Genomic DNA, 5,088 nt, shown 5'->3' on the forward strand with positions numbered 1-5,088 from the left:
TAAGTTTACCATCATATCATCTTCAAAGAGTGATAGCTTTGTTTCCTCATTACCTATTCCAATGCCTTCAAGTTATTTTTCCTTTTTATTGCTAAAGCTAGCATTGTTAGTAAAATATATATATTTTTTAAAATGGTGATAATGCACATCCTTGTTTCACTATTGATCTTATTGGGAAGGCTTCTAGCTTTTCTCATTACATAAAATCTTAGCTGTTGATTTTAGATACATGCTACTTATCATTTTAAGAAAATCTCCATTTATTCTCATAATCTTTAGTGTTTTTAATAGCAATGGATATAGTGTTTTGTCTGTTCTGTATCCATTGAGACAATTACATAAATTCTCTTGGTTTCATTATTTTTTTAATAATTGCAATCAATCAATCAATTTATTTATTTGAAAGCAGAAAAAAAATTACTTTATATTTTTGCATGAATGGGTGCCTAGGCTAGTAAACAAGTTTTAGAATCCACAAAAGCAGTGTTTTATTATTTCCAATCTTAAAGTACAGATCCCTCCTCTGTTTCCTTATTGAAGAAGGAAGGAAGAAAGGAAAGAAGGAAGGAAGGAAAGGAGGGAGGGAGGAAGGGAGAGAGGAAGAAAAGAAGAGAGAGAGTAAGGGAGGGAAGGAACCATGACATCAAGGAAATGATACCATAACATGTATGTGAATTGGATTCATGGGAGAGTTTGCTGGCTAGATTTCTTTCTTAAGAACCCTTCCTTAAACCAAGACCACTCTGAATATCATCGATTGGCCAATAATAGGTCCAAGGCCAAGACATTCCTGTTTTGTCTAGAAACCCTGAGAATCTGCCTCTTCCAGCTGAGATCTATTAAAGACCTTAGCTTAAAAAAAGTCTCATATTTCACCAGGACCATCTTCAGTAGAATTGATCTTTATTTGGTCACTATACCCAGATGGCTCTGGAGGGAAAAGTGAAGCATGTGATTTTGCACACTTAGTTCCAATTTACTTGCATGTTATGGCATCACCTCCTCCAGGTCATGGTCCTTCTTAAGAACAAAGGACAAACACCAACCACCTCTGTGAGGAGGGACAGTATCCCTGGGATGGGGGATAGCCAGGAAAAAAATGCAGGAGCCTAATGTCCCTCCATCAAAGAGATATGGAAGAGTGAAAAATGTAAGGGTAGCTAGATGGCAAACTAAGTTTGAGTTTAGTTTGAGTACTTAAACTAAAGTTATGAAGACTGGGGTTCAAATCCATCTTCAGATACTGTATGACCCTAAGCAAATCATTTAATCCAATTTGCTGCAGCTTCCTCATCTGTAAAATGAGCTAGAGAAGAAAATAGAAAACTACTTCAGTATCTTTGCCAAGAAAATTCCATTTTAAGTCATATAGAGTTGGGCATACTAAAGCAACAAAGATGTAAGAAACCTAGGAAAGGCAGTGGAGAGTTCTATTTTTTTTTTTAATCTTGTATCAACATGAGGAGTGGCATTTTTTTCATATCTCTATTTATTTTCATATTTTAATTTTTCTACATTTACTTCTAAAACAACATTTTTTGGTTATGCATATACATTCATTTTTTGGTTAAACATGTACATTTTTTTACATATTTCTATATGAATTATGTTGAGAGAGAAAAATCAGAACAAAAGGGAAAAAACCATGAGAAGAAAAAAAAGCAGAAGGAAAAAAAGTGAACATAGCATGTGTTGGTTTACACTCAGTCTCCATTGCTTTCTCTGTACATAACACATTCCATTCAAAGTTTATTGGGATTGCCTTGCATCATTGAACAGATGTGAAGAACTAAGTCTATCATAGTTGATCATTCTACAATCTTTCTGTTGCTGTGTACAATGTTTGCTTGTTTAACTTAGCATCAGTTAATGTAAATCTTTCCAAGCTTTTCTAAAATCAGCCTGTTCTTTTTTTATAGAAAATGATATTCCATTACATTCATATACCATGACTTATTCTGCCACTTCTCAATTAATGGGCATCTATTTGTTTTCCCATTCTTTACCACCACAAAAATAGCTGCTCCAAACATTTTTGCACATGTGGATCCTTTTCCCTGTTTTATGATTTCTTTTGATACAGACCCAATAATGTTACTGCTGGATCAAAGGGTATACATAGTTTTATACCTTTTTGGGCACAGTTCCAGACTTCTTTTCAGAATGGTTGGATCATTTCACAACTCTACCAACAATGTATTAGCATACCAGTTTTCCTTCATTTCCTCCAACATTTGTCCTTCTCTGTTTCCTGTTATCTTAGCCAATTTAATGTGCATGAGATGGTACCTCAGAGTTGTTTTCACTTACATTTCTATTAGTAAGAGTGATTTAGAGCATTTTTTCATATGGTTACAAGTTTTTTTTTTTTTATTTTTTTATCTGAAAAGTATTTGTTCATATCCTTTGAACATTTATCAAATGAGAAGCAATCATTTTATTAAAAGAAATGATTGACTAATGTGACTTTAACTTCTACATCTCCTTCAATGCTGATGGAATTGATCTGTTGACAACCTCAGAAGAAGTGTGCAAATCAATAAAATGTTTGTGGATTCTCATCTGGAACCAATCTCAAATTTTTGAACCTTCACAGCAAGGGATTTTTCTAGTTGTGCTTTGAAGTGTCTTAATGGGCATTTGAATGTCTCTTCTCTTTCTTTTCTTTGGCTTCTCTAATTAGGTCAGTACACTTCAAGTGATTTCACACTGTGACTGGTGAGGGTGATACAGATGCAATGAATGGACCCTTTGGGCTCCATAAGTGTCTTGCTGGTGTTTTCGCATGCCATAACAGTGGAACAGTTTCCTGACTGACTTCTTCTTTGGTGAAAGTGAACAGCAATGATCCAGGAAGGGAGGCACCTGCACAAGGAGCAATTTTATTATTGATATGATCAATTGTCCTAATAGTTTTCCTAATATTAAACCAATGCTTCGTTCTTAAATGCCACCTGTTTATAATGTATTATCCTCATGATAAATAGTTATATTCTTTTTTGCGAAATTTTTGCATCATTATTTGGGAAATTAGTGTGTAAATTTTTTCTCTGTTTTGACTCTTACTAGTTTAGTTATCAGCACCATATTTATATCATAAAAGGAATATGGTAGAAGTCCTCTTTTACCAATTATACAAAAAAATTATATAGTATTTGAATTACTTGTTCTTTAAATATTTAGTAGAATTCACTTGTAAGTCCATCTGGCCTGAAGATTTTTTTTTCATTAGAGAGTTCTTTGATAGCATATTCAATTTTCTTTTTTTATAAAATGGAATTATTTAAATATTTTATTTCCTCTTCTGTTAATCTGGTCAATTTATAGTTTCATAAATATTCACTTAGATTGTCAGATTAATTTGGCACACAGTTGGGCAAAAGAGGTCCTAATTATTGCTTTAATGTCCTCTTCATTGGTGGCAAATTTACCCTTTGCATTTTTGATGTTAGTAATTTGGTTTTCTTTGTTCTTTCTTTAAAAATCAACATAACGAAACTTTTTTTTTTAATTTTCAAATAAAAGCTTTTAGTTTTATTAATTCAATAGTTTTCCTACTTTCAATTTTATTAATCACTCCTTTGATTTTCAGAATTTCTAATTTGGTATTTAATTGAGGATTTTTGATTTGTCCCTTTTTCTAGATTTTTTTGGTTGCATGCCCAGTTCATTAACCTGATCTTTCTCTGTTTATTCATGTAAACATTTAGAGATTCGAAATTTTTCTCTAAGTATTGAATTGGCTGCATCCATAAATTTTGGTATATTGTCTCATTAGTAGCAGTTTTCTTTGATGAAATTGATTGTTTATATGTTTTGTTGTTTGGCTCACTCATTCTTTAAGTTTAAATTACTAAATTTACAATTAATTTTTAATCTATCTTTTCATGGTCCTTTATTACACTTTATTTTTTATATCTTGATCTGAACAGGATTAATTTATTATTTCTGCATTTGATTGTGAAGTTTTGTATTCCATAATATATGATCAATTTTGGTGTAGGTGCAATATATCAATAAGAAAAATGTATATTCCTTTCTACCTCCATTCAATTTTCTCCAGAAGTGTATTGATTATATTTAACTTTTTAAAAATTCTATTTACCTCCTTAACTTCTTTTTTGTTTATTTTGTGATTCTATTTAGTTATGAGAGAAAGAAGTTGAGGCTATTATAATTTTTATGTCTATTTCTTCATCTCTTTTAATTACATCTATTTTTGTTTTATTACCCCTGTTTTTTTTAAATTCAGCTGAAACATAATATATTCTGCTGAAGCCTTTTACTTTTATTCTGTTTCTGCTTCAAATATGTTTCTTGTAGACAACATAAAGTAGCATTCTGATTTTTAATCCACTCTGTTATTTCCTTTTATTTTATGGGAGAGCTCATTCCATTCTCATTCAATTAGAATTACTAAGTGTTTATTTCATTCCATCCTATTCCCTCCCCTGCCTTTTTATCACTTTTTTTCTCTTTTATCACTCTGTCTCTCCTCACCAGTGCTTTTATCCTGATCACTGCCTTGCCCAATCTGCCCTCCCTTCTATTCTATCTCCCTTCTTTCCCATCTCTCCTACTATTTTTTATATAGTAAGGTAAATTCTATATCAAATTGAGTGTTTATGCTATCTCTGTGAGCCAAATCCAATGAAATGTTTAGAAAATGTTCAGACTCTCCCTTCTTTCCTTCCCTTGAAATAAGTCTTCCATGCCTCTTATTATATATATTTTATATAATTTATCACATTCTTTTTCTACATTTCCTCTTCTCCTAGCCTAGTTCTTTTTTTCAACTCTTAACTATTTTTTATAATTATATAAAAGTCAACTTAAACCTTGGTCTTTGTTTAAGTATACTCCTTCTAATTGCTTTAATGGAGATATGCTATTTAGAGTAGCATAGAAACTCTACTTTAGAGTAGAGTTTCAAATATCATCTTCCATACAGGGATGTAAAATTTAACCTTACTGAATACCATTTTCCCCTGTTTATCTTTTTTATGCTTCTCTTGAGTTTTATATTTGAAGATCAATTTTTCAGTTCAGCTCTGGTCTTTCCATCAGGAAAGTTTGAAAGTCCCCTAT

At 31.7% G+C, this 5,088-nt stretch overlaps 1 pseudogene; it reads right to left on the reverse strand.

The window, feature by feature from the left end:
* Positions 1-2,440: 2,440 nt before the first annotated feature.
* LOC100921518 lies at positions 2,441-2,863 on the reverse strand (annotated as a pseudogene).
* Between the last annotated feature and the right edge of the window lie 2,225 nt (positions 2,864-5,088).

Source organism: Sarcophilus harrisii, chromosome 3 (assembly GCF_902635505.1).
Source record: "Sarcophilus harrisii chromosome 3, mSarHar1.11, whole genome shotgun sequence".
Taxonomy (NCBI): Eukaryota; Metazoa; Chordata; class Mammalia; order Dasyuromorphia; family Dasyuridae; genus Sarcophilus; species Sarcophilus harrisii.